The sequence below is a fragment of the Heloderma suspectum genome, chromosome 4 (assembly GCF_057233095.1).
Source record: "Heloderma suspectum isolate Gila_16-S chromosome 4, 16-S_ref, whole genome shotgun sequence".
NCBI lineage: Eukaryota > Metazoa > Chordata > Lepidosauria > Squamata > Helodermatidae > Heloderma > Heloderma suspectum.
In genome coordinates this window covers 79,912,077-79,924,839 of record NC_139461.1, presented here as the reverse complement: position 1 = coordinate 79,924,839, position 12,763 = coordinate 79,912,077, and the positions used below count along the sequence as shown (strand labels likewise).

The window sequence follows — 12,763 nt, the reverse complement described above, 5'->3', positions numbered from 1 at the left end:
CTCTGTTCTGGTCTGTCTTTATTTCAATGGCAATTGTGTCAATGGCCTAATGCTATTCTATACACACTTACCTGGAAGTAAATCCCATGGAACTCAGTGGGACTTACTTTTAAGCAGGCATGCATAGGATTGCTCTGTGTCTTACACAGGACCTCATCCTTGAAGATAATGCAACTGAGATGAGTGGTCAGTTTTAAAAAAGATACATTTGGGGGTAGGAGGGAATGGGAGGCTTCACACATTCCTAAAATCCATGTACAAAACTTGACACAAAGAGTACATTTTTGGAAACAATGGTCACAGCTATTTTTATGGAGTCTTGTTGGACATCTGGTAGTTGCTCTGGGTCATCTGTTGATGTGATTGGCACTAACAACAGCTTTCTTCCCAGGGCAAATAGCAAGTGGGGGAGATTTTTGTGGCACCACAGTTTAGGATAAAGGATTAACCCCACCCACCCCTCCACCTGCACTGCAGTCCCAATCTCAACTGTCCCTCTTTCACCCCCGGCAGCTATTTCAAAACAACCACCATACATTCAAAAATGAAGATGCATTCAATATAATGTGTAGTTTGTCCCTAAGGCTGAAAAAGCCTACACATCATTACGTTCAAGTCCCATGAAACCCATATGACTGATTTCCAAAGATGCATAGATAGATCAAGCTGCTGCACTATTCCTTGCTTCTGGTTCTCCCTCCAGTCTCAGTAAGCTGTTAGCTATCAGACATCTCAATAGGATATTCCCTGTCAAACATCTGTCTCTCGAGCCTGCTGCAACTTTAGAAAAATGTAAGGCTTCAGTCCTATGTACGCTTCTATGTGAGTGAACTTGCCTGAACTCAGGCTTACTTCTAAGTAAATATGCATTGAATCAGGCTGATTGCCTCATGGCACTGCCAAATTTTAAAAGGAAGGGACATGTGAAGGAAATTATGCATACCATTCACAACAACGATGTAATATGTAAGGCTACTGTTGCTTTGGGGAAAATGCACAACTACTTTTCTTCCTTTGAAAAGTGGGCCTTCCACTGATCTTGCCATTTCCCAGCATCTTCAGGTTCAGGAGGTGCCTTAGCGCCAGCACATGCTTTGCATTCAGAAGGTCTCAGGTTCAATCCCTGGCGACTCCAGTTAAAAGGATCAGATAGCAGATGATGTGAAAGGGTTTGCTGCTTGAGGCTCTGGAGCACTGCCACTAGTCAGAGCAGGCAATAGTGGGCTAGATGGACAAGTAATCTGACCTGGTATAAGACTGCTCAGTGGAGGCTGGTGGCTCAGATGTCAGTGGGGCAGTGAATCTGCTCCAGGTATCAGTCAGAACTGCTTCATACTTTGGATAACTCCTTTAGAGTTCTGACTGATCCGGACTGAAACCTGGAACGGATTCACTGCCACACTGACACTGGGGCCACCAGCCTCTACTGAGATGACTTTCTATGTTATCTTGACAGTTGCCAACTTGTTGAGAAGGACAGCTCCACACATTATGCAGCACCTACAACTGCTGTGTGTACACTCACACTGGGTTAAATCCAACATCATGCCAGTGGAAGTCTGCTAGCGCAACGGGACTTTCTCCCTCTCTCCTCCCCACTCTGCGCCACCTGAGAATCTATTCTAGCGGGTTTCCCAGCTCTCTGCAGCAGATTCTGAAGGCGTGCAGGGGAGAGGGAATTGTCCCCTTCCTGGTTCCACTGACGAAGACGTTCTGTCAACAAAATGGCACCACGGGATCCAGCTCATTATCCTAACGCTTCCATGTGAGGTGTGAACACCATATACCCATGTACACACGTTTGGGTCATGGTTCCCAGATGCATGGTCACAGATGTTTAAAGATATTTCTACATAGGTGTATGATGCTCACACTTTACATGAAAACACGAGCCAGATGCAGCAATTGTGTTTTCCATGTAATGTGTGAAGCTCTCTTAAATAAACAACCTATTTTTCTAACCCTTTCCTACCGTATGCTTCATAGCAGAGGCATACAGTGAGCTGAACTATCAACAGAAGTTGTTGCGTGCCAATTGCTCAACTTAGGCCTGTTGGGAGGGTGAGTCAGTGGGAGGAGAGATAAAGAAAGTATGTCAACACTGGTTGTAAGAAACCTTCTCTCAACTTTCATCTCCTTGAGAGCGTTATCTCCAGAGTCTATTTTTTATTCTCTGTGGCAGTGGTCTTGAATTATAAAACCAAGGAACTTGATGCATGCTTCAGCACTTTTATAAAGTGTATTGTTTGTCAGAATTTCCTTTTTCAGTCTTCTCAGACACAAGGAAATAAAGAAACAGGATCAAAAGGCACTTGAACAGGATTCAGCAGATCTCTGTTCTTTTGTTGGTCTTACTACAGACTTCATGACCTTCAGCACATCTGTTAAGTCTATGTCTCAATCTTGCATCAATGAAATGGCGGTACAAGTACTTCCCTTCCCCCTGGCTCTTCTTATGCCTTTTCTTCAAACTTCTCAAGTGTGGTTAGCTCTGTGGAAATGATAACTGTGTATTACTAAAGTAGTTTAGAATCTCAATTTATGATGCCAGCTTTTGTGCAAATATAACAGTTTTCCTGCACTGCAAAGGCCTTGTGAAAAAGTGTGTTCCTAACCAGGTGAATGTCTGTATGCAAATCAAGAGGATTATTTGTGTCTTATTTCTCTTTGAAGTGATATGGTACGATTGTATATTCAGTATTTTCATCACAGTTGTGTGTGTATGGATGGGGAAACAGTGTCTTTAATCAAGGATGTCCCATGCTCCTGCCTCAGCCCCTCAAACTTGACTACAATAATCACCATTACTTCCCCTCTCCCAGTCCCAGCACATACCTGGTGTCTGGCCTGGCTTTTAAAGTTGAGATAAAATGAATGGATGAATTGATGGGTGGCAACAGCACTAATCTTCCTCTCAGTCCCTGCTTGGGAAGGGAGGAAGGTCTAGAGCCAGAGCAGCTCTGTGTGTGCGCACGCACACGTGTGTATGTGCGTGTGCACGCACTTGTGTATGTGAGTGTGCGCACTTTGACAGGAACCAAACCAAGGGAATGAGAAAGAGGTATATTTGAGCAGGGTCCAAGGAAGCCTGGATAAGGCTATTGCCAGGGTCCCCCCATAACCATGAGGGGAAAACTGAAGCCAATTGAATAGATCGTGCTTAAGAAGGTTGATGCAAACATATTTCCTATCACACACACACAGTCTTTGTATTTATGGGGTGGGTCTGGGTCTCTCAAGATTCGCAGGAGCAAGTCAGGAGCAGCATTATTACAGCTGAGCAAGCCACATTAATGTGAAGAGAGAGCTATTGGCCTAGGCCATCCTCTAGAACAGTACAGTCTCCATGATTGGCAGCTACAACCTACTATTCTCTCACTAAAAATGGTCTCAGAGATCTCTCTAGGCCTCCAGCTGCTGACTCCTGGGGCATGCTAGAGCTCTCTAGTTTCCATACATTAAGTAATCAATAAATTTAAAATTCTAGGAAGGTGACAATCTTCCCCTCTTGCCCCCCTCACCCTATGGACACCCATGTCTTCAATGCAAACCCTTTGTCAAAATATCAGTTCTTCAAATGTATCTAACACATCAAAACATAACTGTGAACATGGAAAGAACAGACCAGTCCACATAGGCATATCAGCATGAGGTGATGATTAGCATGTGAGAGCAGTGTGGGCTCTCCCACACAGGAGGCATTTAAGATGAAGCTGGACAGCCATCTGTCAAGGATGCTTTGACTTAGATTCCTGCATTGAGCAGGGGGTTGGACTTGATGGTCTTATAGGCCCCGCCCAACCCTAATATTCTATGATTCTATGGATATGCTACAACAAATCACAGCATCTCAAAGGCATTCACTTGGTTCACACATTCAGCAGTGAGAAGTCAAACAATGAGGAATCAAGTGATCCATGTGAATGTGAGAACTGCTCATTACAAGAGATGAAGATTATGGAGGGAAATGTTGTATTTCTGCACTCAAACTTAGGCCAAGTTCATCTGAGTTGGAGTTGAGCGAGAACTCCTTACCTGTCTGCCTTTCCTCAGGTTGTTTCTTGTTTTACAAGATGGTGCATAGGCGCTTCAGAGAGTTGCAGATGGCTTTTTTCTTACAATGCAATTCCCTACGTAGCTCCTAATTTTGTACTAAGTTGGCAGCCTTCAGAGAAAGAAAAGTGTCAGAATAAACCGGGATTACACAATAAGAGATAGTACTTAGGGTGCTTCCAGACAAGTCTTTATATAGTGCCATCACCCTGCCCCATTCAAGGAATTTTACCGGGGGGGGGGGGGGTGCGTGTCTAGAAAATGTCTTCCGCTTGTAATCCCTGTTTTCCCACCACTTCTTCTGTCTTTCTTCTCACATGGAAAAAACTGTTAAGGAGTACAAGATGGAATAGCTGCACAATGCTATTTAACGGGTAGCATTAGGAGTCCTCCGTCTACCAACATCCTATATCTTTTCCTCATAAGAGAGAAATAATTTTTTAAAAGGCAGTACACCCATCAAGATTTTTCAGAAACCTATCAGACCCTCCCTAATTGTAGTTCACAATGGCACCTGAACTTTCAGTGCAAGAATAGCTCTGCCCCAGGTAGGTGAATGTTTTAATTTGTTCCACTTCAATCCCCTCCCTTGCAACTGCCACAGTAAAGATGTAGCTCTGTGGTAAGAAAGAGCTACTTGGTCGTTGTCAGCCCAAGGAGAGAAACAAGGCAAGGGATCACTGCTGGTTAAGCTCTTGATATCTCAATCCTCAAGGCTGGAGGCATTCCCTTTCTGAAGGACAAGCAAGAAACGGGGGGCGGGGGGAGAGTGGATATGAGGTGGGTGGTCCAGCTGGCCAAATGTCCATCTCCAACATCCTTCACTCCCTTCCTCCTTGTTCTCAGATTCAAATAAGGACCCACCTATTCACCTCTTCTCCTGACTCCCACTGCTTTGCCTTCTCCCTCAGTCTCCCCCACCAGTTTCCAGGCCAAGCCTAACTCTCTTGCAACATTCTCAGCTCAATTTCTCAGCTCTTGAGTTTGCAATCTCAGTCACACCTACTAGGGCGTATGCCCCGCTGTACACACTGGGACCAGGGCTGGCCCTACCATTACCCAGAGTAAGACAGCTGCATCAGGCAGCTGATTTGAAATGGCAGCAGATTGTTAGTTCTTTCATGTATTTTTCATGGTTTACTGCCAAGGTGAAGTGCTTATGGGATTTTCTTCTTCAAGTGCCAAAATAACCTGGCTACCTGTTAGTGCCACTATGCACCTTATTTTATTTATTATTATTACGAAGATAAGAAAGAAAGCAGTCCCTGCCTGCCAGGCTTGCAGACTAAAAGACAGCACACAAAAGGAAAGAGGACTGGGAGAGGAAGCAAATTCAGACCCTTTGGGGTGGTAGGGAGAGTCGTTTGCGGTTCTGCCTCACGCAGCAAAATGTCACGGGCCGGCCCTGAGTGGTTCTTACTCTTCTGTGTTGCTAAACTTACAACAACTCGTCCGCCCAGTCCCTGAGCTTTCCTGGGTGTGGAGCCAAAACAAACAAACAAACCCCGTTCTCGAAAGGCAGCTGGTTGTGTAGTTTATTTACAACCTCAAATTCAACATCACTTCATGCATGCCTAAAGCTGAAGCGGCTATTCTATTCTCAGAATTATCGCGCTGTGGAATCCGGTAGTGATAGTATATCCCAGGATCCAGAGTACAAGGTTGTGCTCGTGGGGGGGGGGGGGGAAGGAGGCGCGCGTGCCCACCTACCCACGCAGCATCCCTTCGACGCAGAGCTGTAATAAATGGCAGCGCCCCGGACGCGCTTTCCCTTCTCTCTTTCCCGAGGCTGCGAGTAGGGCCGCGAGGCAGCCCGCGCGCCGCACACTCACCGGCGACTAAGGCCTTTGAATGCAGCGCGTCTCTTACTTCACTTAAACACCAGGGCTTAGCCGCCCTTTCGCGCTCAATCGCAGAAAGGTTAGCGCGGGCGGAAGGGCTACTCAGGCCGAGGGATTCCAGCCGGACATGGGGGCTCGCGCCCCCTCCCCCCGCGAGTAGGAAATCCAGGCGCGGAGCCGACGAGCGCGCGCGGCTCCCGGACGCTCCTCCGCTCTCCCCCTCCCGCGCGGCCCGTAGGGGGGATGGGGGCGGCTCCCGCGACGCCAGCCCCCGTCTCCGCCCCTGAGCGCCGCCGCCGCCGCCGCCGCCGCCCCTCCTCCTCCTCGTCCACCAGCGACAGACCCTGGGAGGAAGGAGAAAGCAGCCGCGCTCGCTTTCGGGGAGTTTCGCCGAGCAGCTGTGCGAAGGGAGGGGGGCCGCGGGCGGCAGGAAAGGGAGACGGGGGAATCCGGCAAGCTCGGAGCGCCTTAACTCCTTCCCTGCTCTTCGCACGGTAAGAAAGCTGCACCGGTCGTGGCTGCGGCGGGGCCTCCGCTTGCTTGGTTTGACTCGGCTCGGAGGAATAGCAGCAGCAGCAGCAGCACGAATAGCAGCATTGCTTAAAAGGCTGGCCAGGACCGTTTGCTCACGGTTATCCCGGCAGCGTAGGCCGGGTCGGCTGCAGGCAGCCCCAGTGGAGGGAGCGAATCGAATTGATTTTACCTCCCCAGTAGCAGACGTCGCTGCTGTGGGTCCGGTGCATTTTTCTGGGGCTAGGGTGATGGTGCCGCTTTCGGCTCCGAGACGCAGCCCGCAGTTGGAGAGAAGGGCGACTGCAAAAAGGGGGAGGGCGAGGCACCCAGGCGGGAGGTCTTGGCCTGTCCCAGCCTTGGTTGCCCCTGAGGAAGGCTGCATGCGGGTGTCGGATTCGGTAACAGAGCACAGCTGCCTCGCCTGAAGCCTTGGCTTCTCTCGCCCTCACCCCGAAAAAGAACAATTACAAAAACTTGCTCGGCCAGCCAGCTGCCAATAGGAGGCTTCGCTGAGAGGGGCGCTGGTGCCCGAGTGGGGCAAATCGATCGGCCGCGGAGGAGGAGTGAATTAAAGGCTCTTACCTTTGGGGAGGAAGCGGGTGGACAGCAATAGATCGGTAGGCTTGCGTTTCTTTGGACGTGCCTTGTTTCGGGCTTAGTCGCTGTTGAGAGGTTTCTGTGTTTCTGCTGGAAAGTTTTAGGATCCTTTGCGGAGGCACGGCTGTGGTGACAGTTGGAGATGACAGGAGCTTCCCTCCGAGGCGAAATAAACGGGGAGAATGCCCATATAAATAAAGGGGATCAGCGGGAGATGGTTTTTCTTCTTCTTCTTTGCAACATCGCTGTGGTGGAAGTGCTTTGGGGTTTTGTTTCTTCCGGGGAGAGGGTGTTCTTCTACAAATCCTATTGAAATCAACTGTTCTATTTTAAGCGTGTTTACTCATAAGTAAGACCCATTAAATTCAATGGGATGGACTCCCTATGCTTAAGACTATGGTTATGCTTAGGACTATGAGCCATGCAGACTGATCCTATTTATTCAGGATCAGTTTACTCAGAAGTAAGCACCGGGCTTAATTCCAAATAAGTGAGCATAGTAGGGTTACAGTCTCGCTTGCACATGTTGCAGATGCGCTTAACCATCAGGTTTGCTGGTTAAGAGCACTACACTGAGAATGCCTTAAATAGCACACGCCTATGTATGTTTACTTGGAAGTAAGTTCCACTGCGTTCAGTGGTGCTTTCAGGAAAATGTGCTTTGGGTTGCAGTCTTAGTCTGGAATGCAACACTGAAACACAGCGTTGTTAGTGTAGAATAAAAACCAGAAGAGATCTAGTTTTAAACTAACTGATTGTCAGTGTAGCTTTTAAACTTGATTTACAGATTTATAAAAGCTGATTCAAGACTGTAATCCTGTATACACTTACCTGGGGGTAAGCCTCATTGAACACTGTGGGACTTACTTCTGAGTAATCATGCGTAGGGCTGTGTTATAAGCGTCCCTTATGAAAACAGTCTAATTCACGTTACTCAGAAATAAGTTTTATGGAGTTCAGTGGCATTTACTTTCAAGTAAATATGTGTAGGCTTGCAGCCTCAATAAGTGATTTCTTCCCCCTGCATTATTTGATGCTGATACATGCCTCTCTTTTATAACAACAACTGATATTTACTCAGCTGTTTTTACTTTACTTTTTTCTTTTTTTACTATCTGGCAGTTAATGTTTTAGATTTCCTGGTGGCGTTTTTTTTGCAGGGGTTGCAATATGTGTTTTAATAAGTTAAGGATGGATTTTTGGCAGGGAAGGTGTGAATGTTAGGTCAGTGAATTTAAAAATAAGTGCTACACAGGAGGACCTGTACCTGGATGAGAAAGCTGACTGGGTTTAAGGGAACTCGGCTGGGTGATGTGGAGGCATTGACTTGTCCCATTTGTGCCCAGCTAGATTCGCAGCACAATACCAAGTAAGACTGGTCAGGGAAGTCATCTTATCATAGTCCATTCTTTTTCTAGATCCAGAGTGGCAGTTTTGAGTGTTTGCACTTATGTTGGGGTCTCTGGACAGATTAGGGATTCTGCTGGCATACCATCTACCCTGCTTCTTAAGAGCCTTCATACCTGAGCTCATGGAAATGGTTTTGTTTGATGTTTGTCTTGGGGGATTTCAATATCCATGCTGAGGCATCTCTGAGAAGAATGGCTCAGGCCTTCATGGCTTCCATGACAACCATGAGGCTGTCTCAAGTCATCTAGACCCAGAAGTATGTGGCAGGGCACATGCTCAGTTTGGGCTTTTGGACTGGTGGTGGTGATGGTGATGATGTATGTGGAATTCTAACAATTCCTTTATTATGGTCAGATTGCTGTTTTAAGCTATTGGCAGCCCTAACCTCCTTGGGGGTGGAGGACCAGTTCAGATGATCCACTGTTGGCACCTGATGGATCGAATCAGGTTTCACACGGCTTTCACACTGCTGGGGGGATTTTTTTTGGCACTTTTGAATTTTTTGGAATCTTTGGAATTTAGAGTTAAAATGGGGAATCAACACAATCTTTGCTAAGCATTCTCTCCTGCTGGTTAGAGCCATATTAGCACTTTGGTTCTCCAGAGAGCTTGGAACAATGGATCAACTAGGAAAATAACTGGAATGCAGATGGAGAAAAACTCATAATGAGCCTGACTGAACGAGAACCCATTTGAAGGCCTACTTAGTGGTGTGGTGATAGTGGTGAAGAAGCCATAATTCGCTGCCACCATCATGTCTGTGCTGCCACAACCCAATGCAGCTTTTCTGAGTTGTAAGGGGCCTTCTCCGTCTAGGCCCTCAGTTGGCTTCAGTTGTTCTGGAAGCCCATTGTGACACTCTCTTGCTAGGCATTTTGCAGATAAAATCACTTTAATCTGCCCTTACTTCAGTTTTGATACAGTACAGGTTCAGAATGCTTCAAAATATTGGTCAGTGTTTTATAGAGGAATTGAGAGAGTAGGAAGGGATGAATCTATTTTGGTTTCTCACAGTTTCTTATTTTCCCAATCTTATGTTTGATTTGTCTCAAACTTGGTTTGAGAAGTCTTTTTTGTGTGTGTGGCAAGTTTGCATGAACATTCATGCACATTTTTGTGCGCACCTCTCCTAATCATTGCATCGTTGTACACAATTTTGCTTAATATAAACATTTTTGCAAGCAATTTTCCTAATATAATGCATTTGTAATGTTTTATTCACTAATATACAGATTTTTCTATGCATTTTTTCAGTTGGAAAATTCCATTGCAAGATTCATAGAAATGTGAATTCCAAGGATAACTGAGTTTTGGTTTGTGTATCAGTTTGGAATTGTGAAATTGGGTAAGTTCGCATTATAATGTGAACCAGACAAATTTCTCCCCATCCCTAGGAGGGAGTTGTTTGCCTGGCTGTCTTGAGGGAGGAGGTCATGGAGCTGTTTCTAAGAGGTCTTCCCTAGATGCTAATGCTCTATCTAACTACTGGCTGGTATCAAATCTCCCTTTCTTGGGCAGTTGAGAACTTCATCAGGGACACATTCCCTTGGTCTCTCCCACTGTATGAGGCTAGGTTGGTGGCTATTGATGAGAGAGCCTTTTTTGCGGTGACACTCAAAATATGGAATTTTCTCCAGTTTTTTAGGGTGCAGTCCGATGTGCATGACTAGGGAATGCTGGGAGTCATAGGACTTTTTTCTGTCTAAACACACATAGGATTGCATTCTTACTCACTGACTGTTTTAAAAACTATTTTATTTTTATAACTTTGGTTAGCTGCCTAGAGGTATAACTGAAAGTCAGAATATAAATTATGGACTGCCCCTAATACCCTATTTCTAAATACATTGACTTAGAATTAAGTTTCATTGAATTCGGTAGAACATACTTTCAACTAAGTGTGGTTAGAAATCACACCCTGAGGCCCAACCCCTCAATATACCTACAGCAAGTTTACTTGCATTTAAATGTATGGTCTCTGCAAGTGGACTGATTGTAGTAGTAAAACCTAATTGGGTAAAATCCAACATAAGGCCTACTTAGAGTAGACTAATTGAAATGAATAGGATTTAAATGAGTCACGACTAACTTAAGTCCCATTCATTTTAAAGGGTGCACTCTAAATAGAACTTATGCTGGATTTTACCCAAAGCATAAGATCAGAATCAAGTAGGTACTTTATTTTGATTATCTGATGAGCCGCTATGCAATGACATTGGGATATTTCACTTGAGATAAGAAATAACTTAATGAACAATAATGCAGTCTGAATGGATTGATGGGCAGGTAAACATATAGGTACTTTATCTGAAATTCTATACAGTTCAAACCACAGGGGGTGTGGTTTAAGAGGCATGCTTAAACTAGATTGTATGTACTAGAAACGTGGGCAGATAAAATACTATTGCAATATTTTACATTGCTCTGTGTGTGTGTGTGTGTGTGTGTGTGTGTGATATAGTTTATTCTTAGAAATATAGAAGATAAAAGGATCACAGCCTTACAGTGCAATCTTGTACATAGGTACTTCAAGCTAAGTCCTATTGAGTTTAATGGGATTTAATTCCAGGTAAATGTTTATAAGATTACAGCCTTTCTCATCATGGCATCACAGTGATGGATGAAACAGTACCTGGTAGAATTTTCCCTTCTTTGCATCTCTTAAAGGAGCCCTCTTAAGTCGGGATCTGGCAATCTTATACTCTCTTGGCTTTCTGGCCCGTGGTCCTCTGCCTTCCAATGTTCCTTTGCTCTAGGGTTGCCCCTCTTATTTTCTGGCCTTGCTCCTTTGCCATGCCAGGCAGATAGAGAATGTGGCTGCTACTGTGGCCACTGCCTCCTAGATGGCTGGCCACCCCCCCCCCAAACAATGTAGGTGCTTCCCCTTGAGCGACTTAATGTGTTGTGCCCTGTTTTAGTACTGGTAAGATAGGTGAAACTTTGCCCCTGCTCAGAGGCCCCTCCCCAGATCACCCAAACTGGACGTCTTTTGTCATTGGCTGCAAAGTCAGGGAAGGAGAGGCCCGGGGTGTGCAGAGAAAAAATATTTTATTTAGAACCTGCTTGAGATAGGGGGCACTTTGACTTAGAGTCTCAGATAAACATGCTTCTCTTTGGATCCAAAGCAGAGCCTTGTTTCAGTTCATTTTCCAAAGCTTTGGATATTTCCCTACTGATTATAATGGGGAAATGGACAAATGGCTAAAACCTTATATTTAATGTTTTGTCAGAAATGGATGAAATTTGCAGATATAACCCTGATGGTATGAAGCCTGCCAAATTTAATACAAATGGGTGGAGGGGGCTTATGCAAGAGGAGTCTTTAAAGTTTTTTTTTTAAATAAAGTGGGCAGTTTGCTTTGTTTTTTCTCGTCTGTGTTTTGTAACTGTGTGTTACATGCTCTCTCTCTCTCGTACTGTACGTGTGTATTTGTGACAGAGTTTCTATGTGTGTCTATGTTTCCTGTGTTTCTGTGCTCTACCCTGTAAAAAGAAAAGAGATGAAGGGGAGCGTGTATTTCTGTTTGCATTTTCTACTATGGAGAAAGTATGTGTCGTTTGCTTCCAGAAAATCATAGAAGGTGATATCTGCTAAGATAGTTAGTAAAAGAAGTTCTTGCATTGTTGTACATAAAATAGCTTTGTGTGTGCACGTGCATGTGCAAATGTCATGTGTGAGTTCAATGTTGGGGGCAGAAACAGCCTGTTAGCCCCAGGGTTCATTATGGCCTTGATCCGGCGATGGCTGTGCAGATTGAACCCAGAAGAATACCCTGCAGTGGTAACAGGGGTCCCTCACAACCTGGAATTGGCACTGCTCCTTGTATTACGTTAGAGGTTAGCCCTGAAGCTCTGTGGCTTAAGTGCTTCTTGCAACCTGATCTTATGCATGCTTTCTCAGAAACCCATCCAGGATCAATGGGACATGCTCCTTAGTAACTCTGTTTAGGATTGCAGCCTTAATTATTTATCTAAACCAGAGGACCATCTTCATGAAAATGCATTGAGAATCGCTTTCAGCTTTTTTTCGGCTTTTTCTTGAAATCAGCTTTGGTCTGTCAGCAGCACACAAAGCTGAAAAAAGCAGACTATACCCCTCCCAAACCAACCACTTTCACAGGTCACACTGCGCTCTAATCCGTCTTACTTTGGGGTGGTGTGGGCAGAGTCCCGTCGGTCAAAATGAATGTCATCTACCACATATGAGAGGCTTGGTCCCCACCCCCCTCTTTCCCCTGCTCAGGGAAAGGAAATATATTGTAAGGGATATCAGGCATCCAGAAAAAAGGAGAAGAGCCTTTTCTCTGGACGTTTCCCTACATCCCACCAACAAGTGTGCTTCCCAGTTT

At 45.4% G+C, this 12,763-nt stretch overlaps 1 protein-coding gene and 1 long non-coding RNA gene across 2 annotated transcripts in view; one reads left to right on the top strand and one right to left on the bottom strand.

The window, feature by feature from the left end:
• On the bottom strand, nt 1-6,117 carry LOC146347058 (uncharacterized). The gene is made up of 3 exons (XR_014790136.1): nt 5,886-6,117; nt 4,036-4,165; nt 1-2,491 (listed from the first exon to the last, which is right to left on the bottom strand). It is a non-coding gene; the product is annotated as an uncharacterized LOC146347058 (long non-coding RNA).
• A 100-nt stretch (nt 6,118-6,217) lies between these two features.
• Nucleotides 6,218-12,763, top strand: part of GREB1L (GREB1 like retinoic acid receptor coactivator) — a 229,354-nt gene continuing 222,808 nt past the window's right edge. The window contains exon 1 of the mRNA XM_084849730.1: nt 6,218-6,388. The gene's annotated coding sequence lies outside the window, so the exon portion shown is untranslated. The remainder of the gene's footprint in view (nt 6,389-12,763) is intronic.